The sequence below is a fragment of the Hevea brasiliensis genome, chromosome 11, assembly GCF_030052815.1.
Source record: "Hevea brasiliensis isolate MT/VB/25A 57/8 chromosome 11, ASM3005281v1, whole genome shotgun sequence".
NCBI lineage: Eukaryota > Viridiplantae > Streptophyta > Magnoliopsida > Malpighiales > Euphorbiaceae > Hevea > Hevea brasiliensis.
Genome location: NC_079503.1, coordinates 72,543,831 through 72,561,798, shown reverse-complemented (window position 1 = coordinate 72,561,798; position 17,968 = coordinate 72,543,831).

Below are 17,968 nucleotides of genomic sequence, written 5' to 3'. Positions count from 1 at the left end.
AGCATTGACGATCTCCTGGCTCAGACGATGAGCTTGGGTTTGGAGACCATTGTGAACCAACACATAATTAGAGAAAAAGACCCATCTCTTAAGATAGGAGATTCTGAAGGCGGTCTAGGATGCAGCTTTCGCTAAAGCCCAACTCTCAACTGCTCAGGACCACATCGCCCAGGTAGAAGATTGGGCAAAATCTTATAAGGAAAGGATAGCTGAACTAGAGCGGGAACTTGAAGACGCGCGAGCCTGCCGATCTGCTGATGTCACTCAACTTACTGAAGAGATTAAGGCAAAAGAAGAAGAGGTCTTGGCAAGGGAGGCTGGTGCTTATGTGAATGCTCATGACAATCTTCTGGCCGAGCTCGTGAAGCGCTATCCTGAGCTGAAGAAGACAGCAAAGAGGAGCCTGAGAGAGAGAGAGGGAATGACGAAACTAAAAATATACTTGAAGAGCAGGTTAGGGAGACCCTCCTACCGAATGACTTGTATATTTTATATTTTGAAATGAGTCTTAAGTCTTTTCATGCTCAATTTTTTTGATGAGATTGGAAGACATCCAAACCAAATTGCATGAGTACTTAATCAATTGAATAAAGTTGAACATTAAACTTGAGACCGGTTATTAATCATAAAACATCAAGCCACTTTAAGAGATCGAAAAACCATTATACGTGAACATGAGATCGAACGGTGCTGTGACCTAATATCGACTGAAACCTTGAAACATTTGAAGAGTGATTTGGTAAAATTGTAAAGATTTGAAAATGACTTGAGCTTATTAGGGTTAGAATCATTATTTAGAAATCAGATAAAACCTTAGCTTTGCTGAGAAATGTTTGAACAATTCGAGCGACATGCCTGATCACAAAACTATATGCAGATTTGGAATTTTGAGATATTTGAACATAGTGAGATCGGAAAACAATAGCATGTACGGTTGTATGGTCCGGAGATCCAATATCAATCTGAACACATCGAATAAAGACGAAGAGATTAGAAAACAATCTAACCTGAACGTGAGATCGAGTTATTCCGAAAACAAACCATTGCTGAGTTCAAAAAGGCGACCTGTGATTAGGTCACTAGTTGAGAACGGATAACATTAAGATGGATAATTCATTCAAGAAAACATAATGAAATTTCAATCTTATTGCAACTTTAAAAGAAAATTGTATATTAAGTTATACATTTGAGGGTCAACCAAAATATGGTGTCTACATTAACTATTGCTAAAAACTCATTTAATAAATGTCTAATACCTCCCTAAGTTAGATTGGCAAATTTCAAAGAGTTTGGAACTTTGGACAACTTGGTGTCCAAATCTTTGAACTAAATATTTACCTAGTTCCAATCATAATTTGGTGAGGTGTTCTTCATAAATTTTTCCCTCCTGGTCTCATCTTTATTTCCCTTTTTGAATCACCTCAATTGGAGTTTTATAGCCCAAGTTATAGTCAAATAAATTTTATTATTCACATGGACAGATTCTGGCAGATTTGGTGACTTAACTTTGCCCAGCAATTTGATTGAGTTAAGTCCATAATTTGACCTTAAGTTCTTCATATGAAATGTTCTACTATGTTTTAGGTTTCCATAGGTTCAAGAATCACTTAATTTTGAGTTTTCTAGAGAGAGTTATGAAAATGTAAAGTTTACTGTTCATGTAGTTCAAATTCCACAGGCATAGGTTCTGGCAGATTCATCAACTCAAATTTGTTCAGCAATTTGGTTGGGTTAAGTTCATAATTTGGCCTTTCATTCTTCATATGAAATGTTCTAATATATTTTAGGTTTCCATCGGTTTAAGAATCACCTAAATCGGAGTTTTCTAGAGAAAGTTATGGCTATGCAAAAATTACTATTTACGTGATTGTTCATCTTTTAGCAGATTCATTGACTTAACTTTGGCTAGCAATTTGGTTGGGTTAAGTTCATAATTAGGTTTCAAGTTCTTCATATGAAATGTTCTAATATATTTTAGGTTTTTTTTTGGTTCAAGAATCACCTAAATTGGAGTTTTCTAAAGTGAGTTATGACAATTCAAAGTTTACTGTTCACGTGGTCTAACTCTGTCAGGTCTGGAATTTCACTTCCAGATTCAAGGTTCATTTAGGGCAGTTTAGGGTCATTTTCTGGGTAGGGTATCCCCGTAAAAATTCTAGCCCTATGTCTTAAGTTTCATTTCCAATTGGTTCCACACTAATTAGAGTTGTGTAGCTCAACTTATGAGCTACCAAACACACTGGACTTAGTGTGCACACTTTTTGCCCTATGGTTCAATTGTTACTTCCTTCAATTACTCCCACTAACCAACATCAATTCACATTTAACTCACCCCAAATGACCATAATTTAGCATTAACACATCTATAGCACTCCTAGCACAAAAACCCCCAATTTTTCAAATCCCTAGTTTGCACTTTTCCCCAATTCTACCATTTCATTACTTTCATTCATCAACCCAACGTCAATTCAAACTAAAGGAACCTCAAATGACCATAATTAGGTTTTATAACTCTCAATTGCGTAACACAATACAAAAGCCCTAATTTCTCATGAACTCTAATCTTCCATTTTTTAATTTATGCAAATCCCATGCAATCTCACTAACCCAATCATGTAAACTACTTCAATTAAGCTTGAATTCATCATCAATTTAACTAAAACACATCAAAACCCTAATTTTTTCCAAGTTGGCCAAAATTTTCTGCCTTTAGTGTCAAGCATGATTCTTTGTTTTCTTAAGTTAAATTCCCATAAATAATCCTTAATTCTATGCATACACAATGAATTTAAACTAGAGAAATAACTTACCTTTAAGGAAGCTTTTCCCAAACTTGAATTTCCTTTACTCTTTCTTATTCTTCTTTCTCCCAATCTTCCCTTTGATGCTTAATTAGGGATTTTCTATCAATTTGGTGGAAGATAAATGGAAGAAATATGGGGAAATCAAAGGTTGAGGAGGCTTGTTAATGGAAGAATGAAGAAGAAAAGGGAAAGAGAGAGGGAGAGAAAGAGAGTGGGTGGTACAATTGGGGGGAGGAAGAGGGTTTTGTTTGCTTTTTATATTTATCCAAATTTTGATTTATTTAATTAATTTTAATTGAGTTGTCCAAAGCCCATTGGTCCTAGAATTTTAATTGGGTCAAATTTGAATTAAAATTCTAGATTTTTATTTCTCTTATTTTCTTTTCACTTTATATTTATTTTTCCTCATAATTTCTTCATAATTCAATACATTATTTTTCATTTAATTTAATTGACATTTTAGTCAAAAATCAATTCTTGAGGTGAATTGACCAAAATACCCCTCATCAGGTCATAGTCCCTCTTTTTCAATATACTCGGTGAGTCCTTATATTTTTGGGTCACTTAAATTTTTATTGTGTTTATCTCAATAAATTTTTATTTTGTTTTTGATATTCAAGATGTCTTTGAATAGTACAAGTCAAAGACCAAAAATGGTACTATTCAGAGCTCGGAGGTTCGGGGTGTTACAACATGTACTTGATTGATTGCTTTATGAGAATGTTGATAGGATTTGTCTTCAATGAAGACATTATTGTTGGACCATTATGTTACATCCCATTATAAGTCATGTTAGGTAAGGGATTGATATGCAATACATGGAAGGAACAATGTTGAATTAATAACATAGAATTGCTATAATTCTTATTGATTCTTGCTTAATGATAATCGCTATGATTCTTATTAATTCTTGCTTAATGATGATGTATGTTTTGATCAATGTAAAGATAGGAGTTTAGCTTATATTCTTGTGCATTATATTTATTATAAAATCATAGAGTTCACGATGTTACAAGTGCCAAGTGGGAGAATGTAAGTTTATTTATGGCTTATGTGATAGTCACTAATGAAGGAGTATTTTTTAGATTTAATAATAATTATGCTAAAATCCTATTGGTCATAATTAATGGGGGTATTTTGTTATTATGACACTTGATGGGGTGTGCTTAAAATTTAAACAGATAGAAATAGTCCTCTCTTTCCTTAATAAGTGGATAGTAATTACCATCAAAATTTAAGTCAGAAAAGTTTTCTAGGGTTAGAAAGAGAAATCTTATTCCAGAATAAAAGAAATTAAAGAAGGTAGATAATTTTTTATCTTCATTAAGCCAAATTTATTCGCATGAATTCAACATGGAACAAGGTACGCACTCTAATTTTATTGTTTCATGGAAGATTGTTTGTTAAAATCCTTAGGGTTTATGTGTTCTTAATCAAGTTAAAGGACTATAATGATTATTTATTGATGTTTCTGTATTTAACCTTAATATAGCATAAACTACTTAAACAACCACATTCTTTCTTTTCATTTCATACATATGAATGTCAAACACATAAATGTAACAATCATCAATCATATGCAAACATAGTAGTCATGTCACCAATGACTCCCTAACAATCCAATGTGCCCGGCTCATGCAGAGGCTCCTCAAGATTTTTGCTTAATATATTCAATGTACCCAGCTCATACAAAGGCTCCTTAGGGCTTTCACTTACAACATGACATGTGTTATGCACCAGGGGTCTCGTGGGGACCTTGTAACACCCCTCACCCGTCTACAGTATAGCCGAGCAAGGCGTGCTACACAGTGTGCCGGAGCACCTAGTTTGTGATTATCTCATTTCCTGAACTCAATTTGATTTTAAAAAGTCCTTTATGTAAAATTCATATTACGCTGGTTCTATTTTCATACTTTAATGAAATCAGTGTTTCAAAAATGGTAATAAAAATCCAATAAGGTACCATCTGTATTTCGGACAAACTATCCTTCTAAACCTGTTAAAAACAGTTCAATATGATAATATTTTCAAAATCTCAACTATTTCATAGTTTCAAAATACAATCTATCATAATTTACATTCATCCAAACACTCTCCATAAGAGTTTAATATATACAAATTATTACAAACCTTAAAGTTTTAGAATATACAAAATTACATAACAAAATGTCAAAATACAACTGATAGTCTTTACACAAGATCCTAAGTCCTACCATGTATGCAGTGTAGTGCAGATGACTCTGTACTCCTGTGCAGATCTGATGTCTCACCCGGTCGTAGGTCTGCTAGGCTCCCTAGCTGTGTCTCCAATACCTACGCGTTACAAAAGCAACGCGCTAAGCAATTTTGCTTAGTGGTGCCAAATATAAAGAAATATACACTAAAATAAAGTAAATGAATTTTTTATGAATTTATGACATCGATATTCTTTGCAGTTGCAGTTTACACTTTTATTTGCTAACATTTTGATTTTTGCTAATTTTGGTGATGCTGTATGTCAGAAGACTGGATTTAGCTATTTCAATTTAATAGTGCTTAAATTAACTACCCATATAGCCTATACACTGACCAGACTGGATAAATGGATATACTGGCACTGGGTACCTAGTACCTCGAGCCGTCACACCATCAGTCACAAAGTGTCTCCCGGTGTGCAAACAGTGTGGATAAAAAGCCATATAGTGAATCTAGCAATAAGCCAAGTATAATAACACAATACGTATAGCCGCAGGCTATTAAAGTCACAGTACGACATAATATGCCATAAAAACACAGTATGGCATAAAGCCATTTACAGAATAGCTGTCAAAATCCTATTGGCATGCCAACCTATCCAAACTAGTCAACTAGGCAAACTAGGGCACATTACAAATTAATTGTTTAATTATTTATTTATTTATTTATTTTTTGTTTACAGGTTATCATGTAATTCACAAATCAATGTAAATGTTGACTTTTTTTAGGTACTATGGATAAGTTGATTCTAGCATTAACATGTCATAATTTGTAATTCAATATGCTGCCAATATAGTGCAATTTACCATTTTTACAAGTTAGTATTCATTGCCAAATTACTTCAAGTATCATTGTATGTAAATGTCAAATTCTCAATTTTAGTATGCTAGATTGGTCTAGCTTAAAGTCCTATTTCTCTTGGTTTTTAGCTTCTGCTCAAAGAAGCAAAATTGTAGCTCTATGTCTTATTGAACCTTTGGCAAAATTTCAAGACATTCTAAGTTGTATAGACCAAGATATGATTAATTTACTAAAGCTGGATAGATTGCACCTTTAGTGCAAAATTTGGTCAATTTTAGGTCACATTTAGTTCTGGTAGTTTTGGTACCCGAACTTGTGCAAGCTATTTAACTTGGTTCTGGCCATTTCTGGTGTAACACCCCTATTTGCATAGCCTGGTATATTTCACTATTCCGATGACCGGTGTCGGTCCTGATAATTAAGAGGATTAGAACCACATCTAAGATAACTAGATAAGTCCTGCAAATAAATAATTAGTAATTGTCAAATGATTAAGTATAAATAAGAAAAACAGAACACAAGAAGTTAAATGAGCCGAGAGTCACAGCGATGGGTGACCTTCTCGGGAAGGACTGCGAGGTCGATTTAAACTCAAATTTCAAACCGTAAAATGTGACGCCGCTATCCTTAGGACTATTGCAAACATAGTGGAAAAGAGAAAATCACGAAAAAGAACTGTTAAGCCAGTCAAATAATTAGGTCAGGGATCCAGAAGAAATATTAAATTATTTGCAGACTGGATTGAACCGGCGAGGGGCAATTTAGTCAATTGACCCCGAGAGTTGACTCCTGACCTAACTGTCAAATAAAATTGGAGAAAAGAAAATTTCAGAATCGGAAATTAAATTAAAGAACTAATGGAAAAATAAATAGAAAAAAAAAGAAAGAAAAAGGTGAAAGGTGAATGACATCATGCATGACCTCATGCATGATGCAATAACTATTATAATTAATAAATTTATTCAAATTAAATTGTGGTCTTCCATAAGGGATAAAAATCATAAAAGAAAGAAAAAAAATAAAAGAGAGTCATCTTCATCCCTAGCCGTGAACCCACCTCTCTCACCTCTCCCTCTCCACAAACTCTATTAAAGCTCATTTTTTAGCTTGAATATTACAAAATCCCACCATAGAAAAGTAATCCACCATAGTTAAAACTTATTTAGGCAACTAGAAAACAAAGTGCAAGGGAAAGAAAGAAAAGAAAACTTGAAGGAAAGGAAGAAGAAAATTCTGCAATTCAAGGTTAGTGAGTTCACCTTAAATTTTTAGTTTAATTAAAGTATTTATAGAATGAAGAACTTAGAAATATGCTTAAAATGAAAAGAAAATAATTGTTGGAGGACTAGAAGTAAATTTAGCCAGCTAGGGTTTGCTATGGATATGCTTGTGTTTTGATTGAATTCAATATGTATGGAAGCTTAATTGACTTGAGGAATGATGTTGGTATGCTTAGATTTAGTGAAATGTAACAATTAGGGTAATTAGGGTTTGGCACCTAGGGTTTTAGGAGGAAAAATGTGAGAATGTGTTCAATGGTGTGTTTGACTTTGTTTGAGGTGAGAAATGGTCATTTGTGACCAATTGGTGTATGTTGGAAGTGTTGGAAGTGAGTGGAGATTCAGATTGAATGGGGGCAGTATGCAGGTAGCATGACCAAAGTCCCTTTTAGGGACCAAAACTGAAAATTTACAAGCCCAATTGGTGTGAGGCCAATTGGGAATGAAACTAGACACAAAATGACACATTTTTCATTTAGGAATCATGCCCAAAAAGTGACCAAAACCTAGTGAACAAATTGACCAAATCCGGACTTAGGCAATCTGACCTGTACAAAAATGACCAAATGAATAGTGTTGGTTCATTTGGCCATAACGTGGGCTAGGCAGGTCTAAATGACTTGAAATTTTACCAGTAGAAAGCTAAGATATAGACCTAAAACTTTTATGAAGAACACAAACCCAAATTATGCCCTTAACTAAGTCATTTAGCCACCCAAACTTGGTGACTTAAAACTGCCAGAACCAGTTTTGGTGCCTAGAAATCTGGGTTAGGCCAATCCGGCAGCCATGTTCAAATGGTTATAACTTGAGCTACAAAACTCCAAATGGAGTGATTCAAAAAGGGAAATAAAGTTAAGAAAATAAGGAACAAATTCTATGCAGGAAACTTAGCCATATTCTATCAGCAACATGACCAATGGAACAATACAAAACAGGACACCAAAACTGAAAATTTACAATTTTGCCTAAAAGACCTAAGTTTTGAGAAAACAACCAAAACCAACAAAATTGGTGACCAAAATGTGGTATGTGAGTATAGTTGGAGTTCCCATACCTTTTAAGTATAAGAAAGTCAATATTTTGACTTAAATAGTATCATGAATAGTAACCTCAATATCAAAATTTGCAAGAATGTAAGTTTAAACATATTGAAATTAGTTATTGGAATTGTTAAGAAGTAAAGATACTGAGACACTATAAATTTTGTGTTTCAGCTGAAAAAGACTCGGAAGGTCTAAGAGACTGAGTCAAGGCCTAGAGGCGATTCACGTCAGGTTTGTGCACAATAAACCTTATTTGAGCATTTTGTCATTGAAAAATTGATTTGGCATTATTTATGAAAATTTGGTGTTAATCATGAATTGTGTTGCCACTTTGTGAATGAAACTATGACTTTGGAAATTTATCGTATTTCTCATGAATTATTTGAATAAAATGTTTGAAATAGATTTTTGATTCACACTTAGCATGACAGTGCCTTATTATTCCTCCTCTAGTTATGTTGTGAGATCGATTATTTTTCCTCCCTCTCTAGTTTGCAGTTGAGGTTGTAGATCGAATGAGTACTCATTAGCTAGCTAGCCACCTCCCTCATTGATTTTGATTAGTGGGGTTGTAGATCGCTTTGTCATGGTGTACAACACAGCATTGATCGAAAATTTTGTATCATGGCTTAAGTTGTGTATGAATTGGCAACACTATATTTATTAAATTGTTTGACCAAAATTGTGCTATAATGAGTTTTGATAATTTGTGAAATGTAATTATGAAATATTTAAATTATGATTTATCAATGAATGTTTTATGTACTGCATTTCATATCTTTATTGTGCACCACTGAGTATTTTTATACTCAGCGATAGCTTATTTTGCTGTCGCAGATAGAGCAAGGAAAAAGTAGCAGAGTGAGCTGCTGAACTGGAAAAGCCTTCGCTGATTTTGTATGGGTATTATTTTATACCCAATGTAATTTAGTTTGATGCAAATAAATATTGTTCATATGTATTAATGTAAAGTTGAGCAGTTTATTTATAAATTGTAATAATATTATTTTTGGATTTTATATCTGTAAATTAAACTTGTGAATGTAAATTAGCTTTATTGAATGCAATTTTGATGGCATTATTTTGAAATGGTTTGATCTGAGAATTTTGAGTTGAATTGAGATTATTTGGAGGTTGGGAGTTATGGAAATTTATTGGAAGTGTTTTTTTCAGGTATTTGAAGAACTGTTTTCTCAAAATACAGATGGCATTCTGTCAAAATTTTTCTAAAATTTGCGAAAAAATAAAAATGGACAAAAATTTATACTAGTTTTAAAGCTTCGAATAAATGATTTTAATTCCTATCAAAATGCTCGCCACTTCCAAAATATAAGAAAATGGTTTTAAAATCCCTTGTAGGATACTTAACGAGTTATCGGTAGGTGGAGTTCGGTTGTTCATTAGGTATTCTACGGGATTATGTTATACCTTACAGAGGGGTAAGGTGTGACATGTTTAGTGGTATTAGAGCATGGTTTTTCAATAAATTTTGACTATGTGTATGACTATTTCTTTGACAAGTACTACTGCTCAAGTGTCTTTAATTGATACATATGACATATTTACATCATGAATATACACTAACGGAGGTCAACCTCCTCGTGTTTGATCTCAGGAAGTAGAAATTTTTGAGAAATGGAATGGAAAAGGGAGATCATTCCGTGGAACAATCTGTTGAGGCTGAGGTTCAAGGGGAAGCCCCAGCACTTCAGAACGTGAGTGGGTCAGCCATTCCAGCTCCTACTCTAGCGTCGCAGTTTCCTCCTCAGTTTACACAGCAGATGGCTGCGTTTTTCTAACAAATGGCGGGAAATGTGCCACCTCAAGCTCAGATGCAAGCACCCATAGCACAACCACAGCCCTCAGCTCGGTAATATGAAAAATTAATGAAATTTGGGGCCACCGAGTTTAAGGGTACTGTGGATCCACTGGAGGCTGAACAGTGGCTAGAAAGAATGGAAAGGGTATTCAGAAAACTACAGTGTGCTGAAGAATTAAAATTTGAATATTCAGTATCTCTTCTGTAAGGGGATGCATATGAATGGTGGAAGACCATCCCCCACAGCCTGGTTAAGCCACCTGTGCTGACATGGACAGACTTCCTAAGGGAATTCGAGTAGAAATGGGTTCCTGATGCATATGTAAATATGAAATTACAAGAATTCTTGAGCCTAAAGTAAAGGGATAGAACAATAGCAGAGTATGAGCGGGACTTTTCAAGGTTAAGCCACTATCTGGGAAGCTTAGTCTCCACTCCCAGAGACAGATGTAAGAGGTTTGAGGCTGGGTTGAGGCCTAGCTTAAGAATGCAAGTTGTGGGATTCAGACACCAGAATTTTTCTGGGCTGATTTCACAAGCCCTGGAACTGGAAAGGATAGAATCAGAAGGGGCAGTGAAAAAGAGTACACAAGAGAAAGAGAAAACTAAAAAGGTTACTGGCCAAGCTACTGAGAGTGGCTCTGGGAAAAGAAAACAGTTTGGAGGATCTACCTCTCGCAGATCTGGCAGAGGCAGATTTTCTGGCCAAAGACCACCCCTGTCTGGTCAGCAGACCCAACAAGCACCCCGAGGAGCTCTATTAGTATGGCAGTGTGAAACTTGTGGTAGAACACACGGTGGGGTTTGTTTCAAGGCCACAAGTGCATGTTTTAACTGTGGAGGGAGCGAACATTTCGCTAAGGATTGTACTAGTCCACGCTGATTTGGACCTTTTGCTACATCTGAGGGATCAACCCAAGTCTCTGCACCTAGAGGGTCACAGCTAGCTGGTAGAGGTAGAGGCAGAGGTAGGGGTCCTGGTAACACTCTTGGAAGTCAAAGTACTGTTAACCAGCCAGTACCCAGTGGCACACCAGTTAGAGAGTATACAATGTGTCAGAGGGAGGAGGCTGAAACGTCAGACGTAGTAGCTGGTATTTTCTCCATCCTTGACCAAGATGTATATGTGTTGTTTGATCCTGGCTCCACACATTCATATGTCAGTGCTAGTGTGATGTGTTCTACTGCTATTCAGTGTGTACCAATGGACTATGATGTGCTAGTAGCTAGTCCATTAGGGCAGGAGGTCAGGGTAAATAGACTATTTAAGGATTGTCCTCTGGTGATCCAAGGACACACTTTTCTGTCTAATTTGATTGAAATGCCCTTAAGAGATTATGAAATTATCTTGGGCATGGATTGGTTAGCCAGGCATCATGCCATGATTGACTGTAGGCTGAAGATAGTCACTTTTGGTCTCCCTCAGTATGGTGATGTAGTAATACATAGGGAGAGGCAGTTATTGCCATCAAACATCATTTCAGCTGCACTGGCCAGAAAAATGATTAGGAAGGGGTGCGAGTCGTACTTGGCACATGTGATAGACACCCAAGTGGGTAGTCCAGCATTGAGGGACATCCCTACAGTATGTGACTTTTCGGATGTATTTCCTGATGAATTGCCAGAATTACTTCCAGAATGCAAAGTGCAGTTTGAGATTGATGTTATGCCTGGTGTGGACCCAATCTCCATAATGCCATACAGAATGGCACCAGCAGAACTAAAAGAATTGAAAGTGCAGTTGCAAGAGCTGCTTGACGAGGGCTTTATCCGCCCTAGTGTGTCACCTTGGGGAGCGCTAGTGTTGTTTGTAAAGAAGAAGGATGGCACTCTCCGATTATGCATTGACTATCGGCAGTTGAATAAGGTGACAATAAAGAACAGATACCCATTGCCCCGCATTGATGACTTGTTTGACAGTTGAGGGGTGCAGCTGTGTTCTCCAAAATTTACCTGAGATCAGGTTATTATCAGCTGAAAGTACAAGAGCAGAGTATTTTTAAAACTGGCTTTAGAACCCGCTATGGCCATTATGAGTTCTTGGTCATGCCATTCGGGTTAACTAATGCTCCGGCTGCTTTTATGGATCTGATGAACACTATCTTCAGACCATACCTCGACCAGTTTGTAGTTGTGTTTATAGATGATATATTGGTTTATTCGAGGAATGCAGAAGAGCATGATAGACATCTGCGCATTGTACTGCAAACCTTGAGGGAGAAATAACTATACGCCAAATTATCGAAGTGTGAATTTTGGCTAAAAGAAATATCTTTCTTAGGGCATGTAGTATCGGTAGAGGATATTAACATGGATCCTAACAAGATAGAAGCTGTCCTTAATTGGAAGCTACCCAGAAATATCACAAAGATTTGCAATTTTCTGGGTTTAGCTGGATACTACCATCGATTTGTGAAGGGATTCTCCATGTTGGCATCTCCATTGACCAAATTACTTCGAAAAGATGTGAAATTTCAGTGGACGGATAAATGCCAACAGAGTTTTGATGAATTGAAGAAATATTTGACCGAGACTCCAGTCCTGACTTTACCTACTCTAGGTAAAGAATATATAGTTTACAGCGACGCTTCTCACAATGAGTTAGGCAGTGTACTAATGCAAGACCGGAATGTTATTGCCTATGCATCACGCCAGCTGAAATCGCATGAGAGGAATTATCCGACACATGATTTGGAGCTTGCAGCTATAGTGTTCGCTCTTAAGATCTGGAGACACTATTTGTATGGGGAGAAGTGCTACATCTAAACAGATCATAAGAGTTTGAAGTATTTGGGCACCCAGAAGGAGTTGAATTTGAGATAGAGGAAATGGTTAGAGTTGATAAAAGACTATGATTGTCCGATAGACTATCAGCCAAGAAAAGCTAATGTTGTGGCTGGCGCCTTAAGTCGCAAGACTATGGCAAGTCTATGGGTTACTCCTTTATCTATGGTACATGAGATGAGATCATTACATGCCAACTTAGAGATTAATGATGAGGGGCAGACAGCAGTTGCATGGCATGTACAGCCAGTATTGATTGATCAGATCAGAATGGCTACTCAGAATGATGAAAGGTATCAGAAACTGTTGGAAGAAGTCAGACAGGGCAAGAAACCAGAATTCTCAATAAGAGATGACGGTCTATTGCTACACCAGGGAAGAATGTGTGTTTCTAATGATGTTGATTTAAGGAAGATCATTTTGAAGGAAGCACATGAGTCTCCTTTTGCCATGCACCTTGGTGGCACAAAAATGTATAGAGGGCTGAAAGAGCATTACTGGTGGATGGGTATGAAAAGAGATGTGGCAGAGTTTGTTTTCAAATGCCTAACTTGTCAGCAAGTGAAGGCAGAGCATCAAGTGCCCACTGGTTTGTTACATCCACTACCAGTACCAGAATGGAAATGAGAGAGAATAACAATGGATTTTGTGATGGGACTTCCGAGGACACAGAAGAGTCATGATGCAGTTTGGGTCATTGTTGACAGACTAACCAAGTCTGCTCATTTTCTGCCAGTTCAGATGGACTACAGTTTAAAAAGATTGGCCAAGTTGTACATTGATGAGATTATGAGACTACATGGAGTACCAGTATCCATCGTATCAGACAAAGATCCTAGGTTCACTTCTAGATTCTGGGGTAGTCTTCAGAGAGCCCTAGGAGCTAGATTGAACTTCAGTACGACATTCCACCCATAGACAGATGGCCAGTCTGAGAGGGTAATTCAGATCTTGGAGGACATGCTACGGGCTTGTGTGATTGAGTTTGAGGGCAGTTGGGACACGCACTTGCCTTTGATTGAGTTTGCTTATAACAACAGCTACCAATCAAGCATTAGGATGCCTCCATATGAAGTTTTGTATGGCAGAAAATGTAGAACTCCCCTGTGTTGGGATGAAGTAGGTGAAAGAAAGATGATTGGGCCAGAAATTGTTCAGCAAACTGAAGAGAAAATCAGATTAATCAAAGATTGACTCAAGGCCGCATCAGACCCTCAGAAGTTCTATATTGATCTGAAGAGGCGAGATATTGAGTATGCAGTGGGTCAGAAAGTATTCCTTAAGGTTTCCCCTTGGAAGAAAATTATGAGATTCGGTAGAAAGGGGAAACTGAGTCCTCGCTTCATTGGGCCATATGAGGTTCTAGAAAGAGTGGGTCCTTTGGCATATCGGTTGGCACTAACTTCAGAGTTAGAGAAGATACATAATGTCTTCCATGTGTCCATGTTGAGGAGGTATCGATCAGACCCATCTCATGTACTACCAGTAGAAGAAATTAAAGTGAATCCAGACCTTACATATGAAGAAGAACCTATAGAGATTCTGGCTTATGAGGTGAAGCAGCTACAGAATAAGCAGATCCCATTAGTGAAAGTATTGTGGAACCATCATTCGGGCCAGGAGGCTACTTGGGAACAAGAGGAGGACATGAGGAGACAGCACCCACAGCTGTTTAGAGACTGATACCAGGTAAAATTTTGAGACAAATTTTATTTTTAAAAGGGGGAGAATTGTAACAACTCTATTTGCATAGCCTGGTATATTTCACTATTCCAGTGACCGGTGTCGGTCAGGATAATTAAGGGGATTAGAACCACATCTAAGACAACTAGATAAGTCCTGAAAATAAATAATTAGTAATTGTCAAATGGTTAAGTATAAATAAGAAAAACAGAACACAAGAAGTTAAATGAGCCGAGAGTCACAGCGATGGGTGACCTTCTCGGGAAGGACTGCGAGGTCGATTTAAACTCAAATTTCAAACCATAAAATGTAACTCCACAGTCCTTAGGACTATTGCGAACACAGTGGAAAAGAGAAAATCACGAAAAAAGAACTGTTAAGCCAGTCAAATAATTAGGTCAGAGATCCGGAAGAAATATTGAATTATTTGCAATCCGGGTCGAACCAGTGAGGGGCAATTTGGTCAATTGACCCCGAGAGCTGACTCCTGACCTAACTGTCAAATAAAATCAGAGAAAAGAAAATTTTGGAATCGGGAATTAAATTAAAGAACTAATGAAAAAATAAATAGAAAAAAAAAGAAAGAAAAAGGTGAAAGGTGAATGACATCATGCATGACCTCATGCATGATGCAATAACTATTATAATTAATAAATTTATTCAAATTAAATTGTGGTCTTCCATAAGGGATAAAAATCATAAAAGAAAGAAAAAAAATAATAAAAGAGAGTCATCTTCATCCCTAGTCGTGAACCCACCTCTCTCACCTCTCCCTCTCCACAAACTCCATTAAAGCTCATTTTTGAGCTTGAATATTACAAAATCCCACCATAGAAAAGTAAGCCACCATAGTTAAAACTTGTTTGGGCAACTAGAAAACAAAGTGCAAGGGAAAGAAAGAAAAGAAAACTTGAAGGAAAGGAAGAAGAAAATTCTGCAATTCAAGGTCAGTGAGTTCACCTTAAATTTTTAGTTTAATTAAAGTATTTACAGCATAAAGAACTTGGAAATATGCTTAAAATGAAAAGAAAATAATTGTTGGAGGACTAGAAGTAAATTTGGCCAGCTAGGGTTTGCTATGGATATGCTTGTGTTTTGATTGAATTCAATATGTATGGAAGCTTAATTGAGCTGAGGAATGATGTTGGTATGCTTAGATTTAGTGAAATGTAATAATTAGGGTAATTAGGGTTTGGCACCTAGGGTTTTAGGAGGAAAAATGTGAGAATGTGTTGAATGGTGTGTTTGACTTTGTTTAAGATGAGAAATGGTCATTTGTGGCCAATTTGTGTATGTTGGAAGTGTTGGAAGTGAGTGGAGATTCGGATTGAATGGGGGCAGTATGCAGGCAGCATGACCAAGGTCCCTTTTAGGGACCAAAACTAAAAATTTACAAGCCCAATTGGTGTGAGGCTAATTGGAAATGAAACTTGACACAAGATGACACATTTTTCATTTAGGAATCATGCCAAAAAAGTGACCAAAACCTAGTGAACAAATTGACCAAATCCAGAGTTAGGCAATCTAACATGTAGAAAAATGACCAAAGCCATAACTTGGGCTAGGCAGGTATAAATGACCTGAACGTTTACCAGTAGAAAGCTGAGATATAGACCTAAAACTTTCATGAAGAACACAAACCCAAATTATTCCCTTAACTAAGTCATTTAGCCGCCCAAAGTTGGTGACTTAAAACTGCTAGAACCAGTTTTGGTGCTCAGAAATCTGGGTTAGGCCAATCCGGCAGCCATGTACAAATGGCTATAACTTGAGCTACAAAACTCCAAATGGAGTGATTCAAAAAGGGAAATAAAGTTCAGACAATAAGGAACAAATTCTATGAAGGAAACTTAGCCAAATTCTATCAGCAACATGACCAATAGAACAGTACAAAACAGAACACCAAAACTGAAAATTTGTAATTTTGCCTAAAAGACCTAAGTTTTGAGAAAACAACCAAAACCAACAAAATTGGTGACCAAAACGTGGTATGTGAGTATAGTTGGAGTTTCCATACCTTTAAGTATAAGAAAGTCAATATTTTGACTTGAATAGTACCATGAATAGTAACCTCAACATGAAAATTTGCAAGAATGTAAGTTTAAACATATTGGAATTAGTTATTAGAATTGTTAAGAAGTAAAGATACTGAGACACTATAAATTTTGTGTTTCAACTGAAAAAGACTCGAAAGGTCTGAGAGACTAAGTCAAGGCTTAGAGGTGACTCACGTCAGGTTTGTGCACAATAAACCTTATTTGAGCATTTTGTCATTGAAAAATTGATTTGGCATGATTTATGAAAATTTGGTGTTAATCATGAATTGTGTTGCCAATTTGTGAATGAAACTATGACTTTGGAAATTTATCGGATTTCTCATGAATTATTTGAATAAAATGTTTGAAATAGATTTTTGATTCACACTTAGCATGACTGTGCCTTATTATTCCTCCTCCATTTATGGGATGAGATCGATTATTTTTCCTCCCTCTCTGGTTTACCAGTTGAGGTTGTAGATCGGATGAGTACTCATTAGCTAGCTAGCCACCTCCCTCATTGATTTCGATTAGTGGGGTTGTAGATCGCTTTGTCGTGGTGTACAACACGGCATTGATCGGAAATTTTGTGTCATGGCTTAAGTTGTGTATGAATAGGCAACACTATGTTTATTAAATTGTTTGACCAAAATTTTTCTTTCTATCCTCTAACCTAATGTGCTCTATTTGTCTAACTAGAGCCTCCGTATGTCTACGCTTCACATGACCAAACCACCTCAATCTCCCTTCTCTCAACTTATCTTCAATTGGCACCACTTACCTTTTCTCTAATACTCTCATTACGGACTTTATCTAGTCTAGTATGGCCACTCATCCACCTTAACATTCTCATCTCTGCAACTCTTATCTTAGATGCATACAACTCTTTCAGTGCCCAACACTCACTACCATATAACATAGCCAGTCGTATGGCTATACGGTAAAATTTTCCTTTCAATTTATTGGGAATCTTATGATCATATAAAACTCCCGTGGCATGTCTCCACTTCAACCATCCGACTTTAATCCTATGACTAACATCCTCCTTACATCCCCCATCTACTTGAAGGATTGAGCCTAGATATTTAAAGTGATTACTTTGGGACAGTACCACTCCATTCAAACTAACTCCTTCCCTATCACCAGTTTGGCCTTCACTGAACTTGCAATGCATGTATTCTGTCTTCGTTCTACTTAACTTAAAACCCTTTGACTCTAGAGTACTTCTCCAAAGTTCTAGCTTTCTATTAACTCCTTCTCGTGTCTCATCTATCAGAACAATATCATCTGCAAACATCATGCACCAAGGAATACTTTCTTGTACATGTTTCGTCAGTTCATCTAAAACTAATGTAAAAAGGTAAGGGCTTATGGCTGATCCTTGGTGTAATCCAATTGACATCGGAAATCTCTTGTGTCCCCTCCCACTGTGCGCACAATAGTAGTTGCTCCTTCATACATATCTTTCAATACTTGTATA